Source organism: Malaclemys terrapin, chromosome 16 (genome assembly GCF_027887155.1).
Source record: "Malaclemys terrapin pileata isolate rMalTer1 chromosome 16, rMalTer1.hap1, whole genome shotgun sequence".
In the NCBI taxonomy this organism is placed as follows: domain Eukaryota; kingdom Metazoa; phylum Chordata; order Testudines; family Emydidae; genus Malaclemys; species Malaclemys terrapin.
Window position 1 is genome coordinate 30,247,634 of NC_071520.1, and position 13,688 is coordinate 30,261,321.

The following is a 13,688-nucleotide window of genomic DNA, read 5'->3' on the forward strand; positions in this document are numbered from 1 at the left end:
CATCTTGGAACTGCAGCTGCCCGTCTCCACACTGGCAGGGCTGGAGCAACGGTGGGGATTACAGGCTCCCTGCCCAATTCTGCTGTCACTTAACCTCTGGCAAGCCTGCTGCAGTCAGCACAAGCACAGGAATTGAGTCCAGCTGCAGGGAGATTCCGGCAGATCAGACCCTGATTTTTACTGCTCAGCCCTGGTGTCACACTCCTCATCTGAGGCTCGCTAAGCGCTGCAATGTGGATGTCATTCCACCACCAGCACTCGGGGCATATCTACACTGCAACAACACCCCCGTGGCTGGTCCGTGTCAGCCGACTCGGGCTTGCGGGCCTCAGTCACAGGGCTCTAAAATTCCAGTGTAGATGTTCGGGCTTAGGCTGGAGCCTGGGTTCTGGGACCCCAGAGGGTGAGGCTCCCAGCCGGCCGGGATATCTACACTGCAATTGGATATCCCCGTGAGCCTGAATCAGCGGACATGGGCTAGCCACCAGTGAACACACACCCTCCTCGCCCAGAGGGATGAAGGGATTGGCCCAAGGTCACACAGTGAGTTAGAACCAGAGGCAAGAAGAGAAGCCAGTTCTCCAATATCCCAGTCCTTTGCTTTAACCATTAGGCCATGCTTCCCCTTGCTATGTATTACTTTGTAGATCCCCCGTGGTGCTTCAGAGGACACGCCCAGTCCCAATTGTCACCGTGCCCTCTGTGATCCCCAGCACACTGGTCAAAACCCAGCTGGGATAATGCCACTGCACCAACCACAATTCCTGGAATACCTGTTGGAACAGCACTCGAAATGGGGGCCGGCATCACTCCAGAAACACACCCCTCCATGGGCTGGGAGTTTGTTTTTCGCTTACTCTGATCTAATCCCCAAAGGAGAAAACCAACTGAACAGCCTCACTAGGTGGGAACTTGGCTTTTCCCATCCAAGCCCATTGTCACTGTTGATTCCTGACTGGTTCGGTGCCTCTCTGTTTGCTGCCAGGGAGAATCCAGACTGCCTCACGGTGTGGGGCAAACAAGCACAGCTGTGTTTAGGCGAGGCACAGTCACTGGGACTCAGGAGATCACAGACAGGTGGGTCAGGCCCACAAGTCGCGGGGGAGGAGTGGGGGTTAAACAAAGTTCCACCAGCCCTAATCTCACTACAAACGTTTTAGGAAACACTGGCCTTGATTTCAGCGGCAACCATTTTTTTATTTGAACTATCCGCTCCCCCCGGGGTTTGCACCCCAGTAACGCGGCCGATTCCTTGCAGAGGAGAACGAGAATGGGACGGCACAAAGGCAGAGCCGACAGGTCTGTTTTCATGGCTGGAGCAGAGCAAAGTGCGGAAGGTGAGTCAATGCCCGGCATGATGGAAAATGCAGGCAGCTTGGTAAGATCCGGTGGTGTTATTAGGGACACCGGGAGGAAGTTTGCTTTGGAAAGTGTGTGCTGATTATAACTGGCCCCATTGAGTGGAGAAGCCCCAACAATCCCAGAGGCGGACGGGCTGCCCGATGAGGTGATGGCCAGGGGATGAATTGGATTTCATTGAGCTTTTAGTTTATTTGTCGTTTTTCCAGATTTCCCCACCCTGCAGGTCATCCTGTTTTCGTAACCAAAGCCCAGTTTGCACAGTTTTGTCGGCTACAGGGCTACTCCAGGCCTGGGCTCAGGGTAAGCAACAGCCTGTGTTCTCTGGGCTGGTGCCTCCGTGCTGCCAGAACACTGCACAGAGCTGCACTGTGCTCCTTGGCCACCAGACGCCCATGGAGAGTGTGCAGCCTCCAGCCTGTGGCCACAGCCCTTTCCAGCTAAAGGCCACTATTCTGCTACCCTCCCGTAACGCGCTCCCACCAGACCACCTCAGCCAGCGATTTCATCAGCTCTCACAGCCTAAGCAAAGTCAGGCTTGGCCAGTGCTTGGATGGGAGACCTCCCTGGAAACCCAGGAAGTGGTGTTAATGATTCAGTAAGTGGCACATGTCCTTAACATGGCTGTTAAGAATCCCCTGGCCCTTTTATTTCAAGAGCAGGGAGGGGTGTTAAGCCCAGCATCCTGGCAAAAGTCCACTTTGGGCGATGACAGGCCAGCTCCCTGAGCTCCCCCTGAAGTTTCAACTGTATCCTGGATTCCCCTTCGCTTCCTGGCCAAACTGTTGTGTAGTGTTGCTCCATAGGTGCTGTGCTCCATCCCAGATGCAGCTGCCTTTTCAGCAGAGATCCTGTATGTTAGAGCCTGTTTGTAGAGGGCTTTGGGCTCTTCTGGGATAAACAGTGCTACAGAAATGTGAGATGTGGCCACCATCGATATTCCACCATTGAGAACACTCTGCTAGCAGCTTGTGTCCTGGCACATCCACGCCTGGTGCTTGAAGGGCTGGCCCAGGTCCTGAGGCTGTATTAGCTCTACGAAGTAGCATATTTCTAAGGCCTCTAACGCCATAGCATCTGGGTACCACTTTGTGCAGCCATTCAAACCTCCCCCACACCCCACCATCGCAGAACACCACTGTCACACATCACTCCACGGGGCATAACAGGCATTAAGTGTAGGCGGTGTCCAGCCCACACCAGAGCACTTGGGCTCCCATCTTTCCCCCATAGGTCTCCTGTATTCACCATCAGTCATTCTCCATCTCCTCAGAGTCCCCCATTTTCCTTGCTCTGTCTTCCTGGTCCCCTTTCCTCTCCTCTGGTTATAGCTCCAGCTCCTTCCCAGCTGTTCTGTGACACAAGTTGATGGTCTTAGTCCAGTTCCTGGTGAGACACTTGTCCACATCCATCAAGCCATCAGCACAACTTGCGTTAAAGCTGGTAAAATATCTTTGGGATTGCCATGGTGTCAATATGCCCAGGTATCACACTGTAAAATAGGCCGCTGTTGCTGTTAGGAGACCAAATAGCAGAAATGGTTTCTTCCATCAGCCTTCAGCTAGGAGACCCGACCTCTCCCCTGGACGGGGCCTCTGCCTTCAGCTAGGAGACCCGACCTCTCCCCTGGACGGGGGCCTCTGCCTTCGGCTAGGAGACCGACCTCTCCTCAGGACAGGGGCCTCTGCCTTCCGTAGGGTGGTCAATACCCAGTCAAAAAGGGACCGTGGCGGCTCCGGTTAGCACCGCCAACAGGGCCGTTAAAACTCCAGTCGGCGGTGATGAGGGTCTGAGGCAGGCTAGTCCCTACCTGTCATGGGGCACCGTGCTGCACCCCAGAAGCAGCCAGCAGGTCCGGCTCCTAGGTGGGGGGTCATAGGGCTCCACGCACTGCCCCCATCCCGGCTCTGCACTCCCATTGGCCAGGAACCGCGGCCACTGGGAGCTGCGGGGGCGGTGCCTGCAGGCGAGAGCAGTGCACAGAACAGCCTGCCGTGCCTCCACCTAGGAGCCGGACCTGCTGCTGGCCGCTTCCGGGGTGCAGCGCATCTGTGGTGCCACGACAGGCAGGAAGCCTGCCTTAGCGCTCCCGCTGCGCCGATGACCAGGATGCCAGAGGTAAGCCCGCGCCCCAACCCCCTGCTCCAGCCCTGAGCTCCCCCCAAACCTGGAACCGCCTCCTGTACCCCAAACCCCTCATCCCCGGCCCCACCCCAGAGCCTACACCCCCAGACAGAGCCCTCACCCCCTCCCGCACCCCAACCTTCTGCCCCAGCCCAGAGCCCCCTCCCGCACCCTGAACCCCTCATTTCTGGCCCCACCCTGGATCCTGCACCCCCAGATGAAGCCCTCACCCCCTCCTGCACCGCAACCCCCTGCCCCAGCCCAGAGCACCCTCCCACACCCTGAACCCCTCTGCCCCACCCCCCAGCCTGGAGCCCCCTCCTGCACCCCAAACCCCTCATCCCCGGCCCCACCCCAGAGCCTACACCCCCAGTTAGAGCCCTCACCCCCTCCCGCACCCCAACCCCCTGCCCCAGACCAGTGAAAGTGAGTGAGGGTGGGGGAGAGCGAGCCACCAAGAGAGGGGGAATGTAGTGAGCAGGGGACAGGGCCTCGGGGAAGGGGTGGGGAAAGGGCGTGGCCTCAGGAAAGGGGCGGGGCTAGGGTATTCGGTTTTGTGAGATTAGAAAGTTGGCAACCCTAGCCTTTGGCTAGGAGACGGCGACCTCTCCCCCTGGACAGGGCCTCCCCGCAGTGATGCAGGGCCCTGCCACCTTTAAAGGAGAATGCCACGATAGTCTTGCACAGGGGCACTTGGGAACCGCCGCTGCCCACTCGCTGGGCCAGGCACCTGTCACATCTCTGCAATCTGCTCTGGATTCCAGTCCCTTCCCCGGTGCCCTGCAGCGGGGACCTTCTGACCTATACAGCTCGGGTTATAGACACACCTGAGATCCCCTCTCTGCCCCAGAGGTCAGGACAGCTGGGAGTCCGCTTTACAGGGAAGGGCTCCCGAGAATCCCGGTGTCAGCGAGGGGCTCTCGGATCTGCAGCTCAGTCCCCAGAGCTTGTTGACCTTTAGGTCACACTCAGAGGCCTGTTTATTTGCACAGGCTTTTGGCAGAGGGGATACTGGGTGGGGTCAGAGGTTCTGTTTCCCTTGGGGGCTGGGGCTGCAATTTGCATGGAGCCAGGTGGTACCAGGGTTCCATTCTTGGCTTTAAATTTCCAAAGAGACTGACTGACCCAGGCATGCTCCAAATCCAAACCGGCCAGCAGCTATCCAGCCGTCTCCACGCCGCCTGCAGGTTTGCCCCTGAGATCCAGCCTGAAAGGTGGTGAGTGACCCACCTTGGGGGAGCTGCAAGCCACACACAGGCAGGCTCCAGTTTTGGATCCAGAGCTACAATTTGTGGCTCGAGGACGGACACACACACACACACACTCTCTCTCTCTCTCTGCATGAGAAGCACCAGAGCAGAATGAGACTGACCCGCCATTAATGCCACATGACACAGCAGGAAGGGAGGGCCGTGCACGCTAATCGCCGTCATTTCCCCGGGCACACACAGGCTAGTACAGTCCCAAAGTTTCATTTGGAGAAAAAAAGCAATGCCTGCAGTCTGCCTTGTGAATTAGCAGCGTCTGGGTCGCTCCCGTCCTTGGCATTCAAACCACTGCTTCTCTGATGAGCCATCAGACGTGTTTCCTCTTAGGAGGAAGCCACTCGACACAAAAGATTTAAACTTCCCGTTTCTATGTATCCTCTCGAGAGAAGCGGGACAATCTCGGTGCAGACTGCGAAGCCCTGAGAGCCGACGCCAGGGGAGAGTCACTAGTAATTAGCAATGCCAATCACAAGAAATCACAAACGATTTCCGGCTCTGGACTCTGGGGCTGACCTGGTGTACCAGGCAGGGCTTGTGTTGCCGTGTCTTGTACAGACCTAGACACACTCTCAGCTGGGGAGCAGGCGGGAGGGTGACTGCTGATGTGTTACTGTGGCTCTTTGGCAATGTACATTGATAAATTCTGGCTCCTTCTCAGGCTCAGGTTGGCCACCCCATCTAGATACTGAACTCCCCTCTCTTCAGGGCCTGGCTAAGTGACTGTTTCTGCTCAGTGATGGGGGAAGCCACTGCCTGCCCTGCACCTGTCCCATGAGGACATAATGCCCCCGTCAATAAGATAGGGGTCTGTCACCACAAAGGACAGCCTGCCTCGGACTGGGCTAGTCTCTCCGACAAGGCCCAGGGTGGACAAGCAAGTGGGCATCGCCTACAAATGCCAAGAATTGGTTCAACAACAAATTCCTGTAGAGAACTAAGAAAACTGCTGCTCAAATTGCTCCCAAACGAGCACGCTCCCTAATCTACCCTGGAGATTCACCCCCGCCAGCCATAGGGCATGCCGGTGGAGTGACACATACACTCTGGAAACCAGCCCAGCTGACTTTGTTATCATACAAACAATCTGGTGAGTCTGAATGGCTGCTGAGATATTAAAGTGAAAAGCAGGGTGGACAGACAGACAGATAGATAGATAGACTCCCATTAGAGTTGAAGAAGGACCCATTGATATCAGAGTGCTGGGTGTATCAGAAACACCCAGATGAGTCAGACAGAGAGATTAGACATAGATCCCTCTAGGTTTGCAATAAGGCCTCAGAGAGAGATTGCTGGACCTGGCTGGTGAATTTCCAGGTTCTCAGCCATAAGGAGAGGGAAAGCAATGGTAGGTGAAATGGAGGCAGGCAGGTCAAGAGGAGTTCCCCTCCGTCACCAGTCAGAGAGCTGCGGATTTAGCCTGCTGAGCATTTGTGGGTTTCAATGCGCCTGCAGCCATTCCTCACCACATCCCAAATCCTGTCACAACACGCCTGATTGCACCAGAAAGCGATTCCCCTCCCTGAATCCAACTTCTGGCCCGGTGGCGGTGCCTGCCTGGCCACTGCAGTGGCTACAGAGTCAGCTCTTCCGTTCCCTGCCACCACAGATGCCAGATAAAAGGCTTTCCTGACAGTGCTGAGTCCCAGTGACACAGAAGACCATTCAAGAGGGGTGCTGGAGCCCAGTAACCTTGACATCGCCTTTAGCACATGGAGCGTTTGCTCCCATCAGCCCAGTGACTGAATTGCAGGGAAACTCCCTGCACTAGGGTATTTCACCGACAATCCGCAACAGAGATTTCAGCCAGGCAGAAACCATTGCACTGTTCACCACTGCTTCATGCCTCATGTACACGGGGTGAAACACACCTCCCCAGCTGTGCCACACGCATGGTACGTCCTCATGGACGCAACACCCTCCCAGCAGGACTTGCCACTAATGAATGCTACTGTACTTCGTGCCAGGACGGCTGCTCCCTCTCTTCGGTTCATATAATCACCGCCCCATCTGAGCATGTGCCAGTAATGCATTAAGTGATGACCTGTGTTAGCTCTCTCCTCTCCCCAGGGGAAGAGAAAGGTTTGGAAGGGAGGGTTTGTTTGGGAATTACTTATTTATCGGATACTTCTCGGCACAGGCTGCTACATGTTTGTGAGAGGAGGGAAGGGCGAGGAAAGGCGCCTGGTGCTTTAAGGAGAAGGTGGCAGGGTTGTGTGGCAAAGTTCCAGTCGCACACATGAACCAAGCCTGCTCCACAGCAACCGACCTGATAGTGTCACTTCCGACACCCCCCAGCACGCTCCAGCTGCCTCCCTCTGGACAGTGACCCGGGCGGGTACAGAGCCTCAGAGAGGCCAAAGCCCCAATGGAGAGGAGAAATGCTGCCCCCAGCAAAACAGTGTGTGACCCCTGGAGAGGGCGCCCCAACAGCATCCTAGGGGAGGGGGATCCCCCAGGTGTGGTAGGGAGCCGAGCCCCAGGGAGGGGGGGGATCCCCAGGTGTGGCGAGGAGCCGAGCCCCAGGGAGGGGGGGGATCCCCAGGTGTGGCGGGGAGCCGAGCCCCAGGGGAGGGGGGGGAATCCCCAGGTGTGGCGGGGAGCCGAGCCCCAGGGGAGGGGGGGGATCTCAGGTGTGGCGGGGAGCCGAGCCCCAGGGGAGGGGGGATCCCCAGGTGTGGCGGGGAGCCGAGCCCCAGGGAAGGGGGGGATCCCCAGGTGTGGCGGGGAGCCGAGCCCCAGGAGCTCAGGGCAGCCCGACGGGGATGCTGGGAAAGCCCGGAGGGGACCGGGCTCCGCAGATGGTTCGGTTCTGTCTCCCGCGCCCCGCCCAGCCCCACGCCTCCCCGCCGCGGGCAGGCGGCGCCCCGGTACCTTCCGTTCGCTTCCCGGGCGGAGCGCAGCTAAAGCCGAAGGGGCCCGGCCCGGCCCGGCCCGTCTGCCCCGGAGCGCTGGGGTCTCTGGGGCGCGCCGCAGAGCCGGGACTGGCCGCCCCGCGCTGGCCGTGATTGACCTGAGTCCCGCGGCCCCACCCCGCCTGGAGCGAGGGAGGGAGCCCGGGCCGCCCCCCGGCCCAGCGCCAGCCCCTGCCGGCGTCTCCAGCCGGAGCGGCTCAGGTTCCCTCCGAGTGCACCGCCTCCTGCCCGGCCCTGCGCGCCCCGACCCCGACCCTGCCCCTGCCCCTGCCCCGGGGGACCCGGACCCTGCGCCGCGACCCTGCGCTGCCCGGCACCTGGGGACCCGCTCCCTACACCCCGACCCTGCCCCGGGGGACCCGCTCCCTGCGCCCCGACCCTGCCCTGCCCAGCACCTGTGGACCCGCTCCTTGTGCCCCGACCCTGCCCGGCACAGGGGGACCCGCTCCCTACACCCCGACCCTGCCCCGGGGGACCCGCTCCCTGCGCCCAGACCCTGCCCCGGGGGACCCGCTCCCTGCGCCCCGACCCTGCCCTGCCCAGCACCTGTGGACCCGCTCCTTGTGCCCCGACCCTGCCCGGCACAGGGGGACCCGCTCCCTACACCCCGACCCTGCCCCGGGGGACCCGCTCCCTGCGCCCAGACCCTGCCCCGGGGAACCCGCTCCCTGCGCCCCGACCCTGCCCTGCCCAGCACCTGTGGACCCGCTCCTTGTGCCCCGACCCTGCCCGGCACAGGGGGACCCGCTCCCTGCGCCCCGACCCTGCCCCGGGGGACCCGCTCCCTGCGCCCCGACCCTGCCCCGGGGAACCCACTCCCTGCGCCCTGACCCTGCCCTGCCCAGCACCTGGGGACCAGCTCCCTTCACCCTGCCCCAGGGGACCCGCTCCCTGCGCCCCGACCCTGCCCGGCTCCGTGCACCCCGACCCTGCCCGGCACAGGGGGACCCGCTCCCTGTGCCCCGACCCTGCCCTGGGGGACCCACTCCCTGTGCTCCGACTCTGCCATGTGCCCTGCCCCTGCCCCAGGGCACCCGCTCCCTGCGCCCCGACCCTGCCCTGCTCGCACAGGGGGACCCGCTCCCTGCACCCCGACACCTGTGGACCGGCTTCCTGCTCCCTGATTCTGCCCTCACAAGGGGACCTGCTCCCTGTGCCTCAACCCTGCCCGACACAGGGGGACCCACTCCCTGAGCCCGGACCCTGCCCTGCGTCTCGACCCTACCCTGCCTGGCACTGGAGGACCCACTCCCTGCACCTCGACTCTGCCCTGCTCCCCAGACTCTCTTCTGTGCCTGGTATGGGGAGACCCGGACCCACCCTGCTTCCATAGCACCCCCGCTCCACGGGAGCTCATTAATGTGAAGGGACTGGAACAAAGACAAGAGGGGCAGCACAATGGGAATGGGGGACAGCTGGTGCCAGGTAAGAACCACCCAGCTCGGCCTGTGCCCCTCCCACTGCCCTGCTGTCCCTCCCTGAAACACCAGCCTTGGTCTCTCCTTTTCTCACCGGAGATCCAGGGAGGTGCACAAATGACGCCTGGGGCCTTGGCCAGGAAACTCACTTGCCTTGTGAGAGAAGCTGGGACGTCACCCAGCTCTTCCCACCCCAGGCCACCCCAGTTGTGCAAGCCTGCCCCTGCTTACAACAGCCTGCTCAGGAGACTAGCGTGGTTTGCATGGGGCTGGGTGTAGCTGGGAGGCCCCAATCCCGGTGCTGGAGGAGAGGGTCTGGAGAACTTGGGCTATGAGAGAGAGAGCATTCCTGAGGTCTGGGGTAACTCTTTACCTCTCCCCTGACTCCTCTCCCCTGGTTTCAAGCCCAGCATTGTCTATGCCAGGGGCCCCTGCAGATCCAAGCTGTAGATCGGTGTCCCTTCTGGACAGGGACCGTGTGGGTAGCAGCTAGGACATTGGGGGTGCTACTGTCAAGGAAAGGATAAAGCAGAACAAGCAATTTCCATTCCAAGCAAAGTGAGGAACCTGTTTAACGGGAGCGTAATAACACCCGTTGCTGGGTAACTGCGCTAGGCTGTTGGTGCTGCATTGGAAGTTACCGAGCCACCATACAGCATCTGGGAAGACCTCTAAAGATGACTTCTGTTCTCGACAGGCCACTCCCTGGAGGCTGCATGTCATAAGCCTACCAGCAAAGAGCAATTGCTAGTTTACTGCCATGTGCATGCACCTGGATTTTGGTCTAGTAAGTGGAGCTGAGGACTGTGAATCAGGACTCCTGAGTTCTGTTCCTAACTTGCTACCAACTTGCTGTGTAACCTTGGGCAACACAATTGTGCTTGTTTCTTTGTGTGTAAATGCATATAATGCCTACTTCGGAGGCCTTCATTTAAGTGGGTTAAGAACGCTGGGATCACTGAATGGACAGGGTGCTGAAGTTGCGTAAAGTACTATTATCATCTATTATAAGCAGAGCAGGTAACATTATACGTAAGTTTATCTGACACCTTCCATTATAAGATCCTGTTTTCAGTTGCTTATAACTTCGCCACATTTTAACCATTTGGGATGAAATTTTCCATGCCAGGTGTTTGCCTCCAGCTGAACTTTTTTGGAAAGTTTCAGCTAAAATGGTTCAGCTATTTTATAGAATGGGGTTAGGGGGAAATACATTATTTTGCCCATGTCAAAAAAAATCATACAGCTGTTCGGTTGGGAAGTTCTAGCACCCACCTGCTTTGGAGAAAGCACTTGAAATATGGCAGTGGGATTGCCCAGTGTCAGAAGTGCCTTTTGCTATTCCCATGAAAATCTGCCAAATTTAGCAGTTATTAGCATTTGAAAAATCTCAGTTTGTACATGCTCAGTAGAGACTTGTTAGAGTTTGGCAGCTAAATTCTCCAAAGAGTCCATCCACACTGAGCATGCTCCAACCCCTTGCAGTGTGGCCATGTGTGACCAGATTGAACATGCACCCAGGGCCGGCTCCAGGCACCAGCTTAACAACCAGGTGCTTTGGGCGGCCAAGGGAGAGGGGCGGCACCTGCGGCAATTCAGGGGTGGCAGGTCCCTCCCTCCCTCTAGGAGCGAAGGACCTGCCGCTGAACTTTTTTTTTTTTTTGCTTGGGGCGGCAGAAATTCTGGAGCCGGCCCTGCATGCACCATCACCACAGAGTGACTGAGCACGCTCCAGCCCAGGGCTGCAGGGCTGAGCAGGACTTTCCCTGCCATTGCGTCTCCTGGCAGCTGGGGAACGGCTGTGGCACCAGGCCCTGGAACTGAGAGCAAGGAGCCTGGCCCTCCAGTGCTGCTCTCAGTGCTCCCCTTGCAAGAGCCTGGTGGAGGGGAGATAGGAGCTTGGAAGGGAGGCGGGTTAGGAGCAGGACGGGACAGAAGCAGAGAGAGTCGGAACAATTGGGGGGAAGGGGCAGGAGTCATGAGTGGGGGAGGATAGGAGCAGGGTTAAGGGGCACATGGATGGGAGCGGGAGCAGAGGGGAAAACGGGCAGGACTCGGGTGCAGTGAATAGGCAGGGACTGGCGGAGGGATGGCAGCAGGGGGGAATCTGAGCAGAAGGGGACAAGGAGAGCCTGGGGTGGGGGGACAGGGCAGGAGGGTCTATAACCACCAGAGAACTTGCCCCCATCCCAACCTGGAACTGCCCCCAGCATTCCTGAATCTCAGCATTGCTTTGCTGTCTGCCAGAGCTGTGAAACCACCCCCAAAGAGAACAGGAGTACTTGTGGCACCTTAGAGACTAACAAATTTATTAGAGCATAAGCTTTCGTGGACTACAGCCCACTTCTTTGGATGCATATAGAGTGGAATAAATATTGAGGAGATATATATACACGCATACAGAGTGTGTGCCTCCATCGCCCTCTAGCGACACGCCCACAGCAGCTCATTAAGCAAGCGCTGCCCGGGATGCTGAATGAGGCAGGTATGCTGTGCAAAGAATAGTGTGTGATCGAGTAATTAAAGACTGCATCACAGTGCATACGCACAAAGGGGTCAGATGAAGCCCTTAACGCTGGTGTCATTGTGTCCTACACAGCACATGAACGTGCACAGTGCTTTCCAGACAAACGCAAGCCAACGTCCCCAGCCCACGGTCGCTCACCGGTCTGAAGAGGGGATTCCGGTGGCACTGATGGTGATTATAACTAGGGCAAAGTGGAAGCGTATCAAAGCTTGGTGCCCACGCAGAACAGAGCAGAGGCTGCCGTAGCCAAGGCTGGAGCCACTGAGCCCATGACATTAAATCCACAGACAATGTAGTTGTGATAATGGATAATCATTTTGTTTGATCAAGGCTGGTGCATAAAAGCCAGGGGGAAAGCTGAAGACAGAACCGTTCTTGAATATCTGCACCGGGAATGCCTTTGCTATAAATGTACTGGGCCAAAGTCTATTCCTGTTTACACCAGCTTAAATCTGGCCCAACTCTGTTTAAATCAGGCTGGATTTACCCTGGAGTAGGTGACAGCAGAATGGGATACATCCCATGCACTAGCCAACTCCAGAGAAGACTGTTGCTAAGCGTGGGGTGGTTTACATATCGTACTGTTTGGGAGTTTGGATTGGCTGAGGGGATTTTTTTAACTTCTGGTCAGTGAACAATGAGCTGCAGAAATCAGAATGTAAAGTGAGCAAGAGCAAGCACAGGAACAAGGGTGATTATTTGTAGAGAATAAAACAGCTGGGAACAAGGAGGACCCTGTGCAGTGGGATCAGCCAGACGCCCATGGACCACCAGCAAGTGCGGTGATGCTATCAGTGGTCCGTTGGCTGGTTTAAGAACTGCTGTAAACTGTGCCTGTTCTGAATGGTCTTGGAATGGTATTTGTCACTGACAAAGGGCCTGATTCTGCTTCTACTGAAGTCCGTGTCAACGCTCCCATTGGGGAACAGGATAGGGCCCAATCCTTAGTGTGTCTGTAACCACTGTGCACTACACTCTCCTATTCCATCCCTTGCTTTCAAATCATCTGGTGTCCCCCCAAACGCCATTGAGAATCATTCTGAACACACATGTGCCTTATTTGTGTTAGTGTCACCTTCAGAGAGTGCCCACAAAACACTGTTTGCTCTAGAAGCCAGTGTATAGCTACAGCAGGATTCCTACCATAATCACACCTTAGCACTTGCCTTTAGAGGGACACAGTACTGCTGCCTCCTATAAATGCTCCTTCCCCATAGTTTCTCTTCAGTGAAGTCCCTATTACTGCTACTGTCAGGAGCGAGCGGGTTTGGTAGGGAACTCACCAAGGTTCATCAGCATATTCACACTCTTGAGGACCAAAAATATATCTCATTATTTATAAAGTCAACCACTTTGAAAGGTGAGCTGCTGGGGCCCTTTGCGGTGGAAGTCAATGGGCTGCATCTTTGCACGTCAGCCACGGAAAGACCAAAGATGGGCAAATGTCTCCATTCAGCTCTATGAGCGGTTACATTCTGCACTGACTGATGAATGCTAAAATCACCCCACTAGCAGTTAACCCTGTCACTGCTGGTCAGGACCGCCCGGGGGGGGGGAGCAAGTGGGGCAATTTGCCCCAGGCCCCGCAGGGGCCCCCACGAGAATATAGTATTCTATAGTATTACAACTTTTTTTTAAGGAAGGGGCCCCTGAAATTGCTTTGCTCCAGGCCCCCTGAATCCTCTGGGCAGCCCTGCTGCTGGTCAGCATCTCAGGCCCCTCCATGTGACCTGTTTGCACAGCATGGCTTGAACATGCCAGGCGGCTATGAGGACAGGCACCCGTCCTGCATGTTCTGAAGATGCTGATGGCTCAAGGGCACAGCTCCATCCTGGAACGTTAGGCTCCGCCCGCTGGATTCCAGCACTAAACAGGGGGATTGTGGGAGGCCATACAAAGCATTGTCCCAATGCAGCACTCCAGGGCAAGTACATCAATAAGCCAGGAGTGAATGACCCTCCGAGCACAACACTTTAAAACCAAAACAACCCCACAAGATAACTGTGCCCATCACTCGGCCCAGGGCACCTTGTTACTGTGGAAGATTCACTCAAAGCTCAGACGTTTTTGGTGTCTTGGT

General features: G+C 57.3%; 1 protein-coding gene across 1 annotated transcript in view; it reads right to left on the bottom strand.

Annotated features, from left to right (window-relative positions):
* TRPV4 (transient receptor potential cation channel subfamily V member 4) overlaps window positions 1–7,700 on the bottom strand; it is a 42,245-nt gene extending 34,545 nt beyond the window's left edge. Inside the window, exon 1 of the mRNA XM_054007016.1 lies at window positions 7,623–7,700. The gene's annotated coding sequence lies outside the window, so the exon portion shown is untranslated. The remainder of the gene's footprint in view (window positions 1–7,622) is intronic.
* Between the last annotated feature and the right edge of the window lie 5,988 nt (window positions 7,701–13,688).